Source organism: Morone saxatilis, unplaced genomic scaffold (assembly GCF_004916995.1).
Source record: "Morone saxatilis isolate NCDOM2014 unplaced genomic scaffold, NCSU_SB_2.0 Contig8, whole genome shotgun sequence".
NCBI classification, from domain to species: domain Eukaryota; kingdom Metazoa; phylum Chordata; class Actinopteri; family Moronidae; genus Morone; species Morone saxatilis.
In genome coordinates, this window is record NW_023340257.1 from 1,036,951 (window position 1) to 1,037,159 (window position 209).

The window sequence follows — 209 nt, forward strand, 5'->3', positions numbered from 1 at the left end:
ACTAAATCCTACACACTGGACTTAGTAGTGCCGACATTAAACTTTCATTTAACAATATTAACCAGCAGCACAACAAAATAATTTTGTTTGTTTCTGTCCTGTCTTCATCTCATCTCATAAAAATATCTATAACTTTCTCTTCCCAGATTTGTAAGAAATTGAGGAAGAGTTTTCTTCCTTTAAAATGATATTGTATTTTGCTGTTGCTG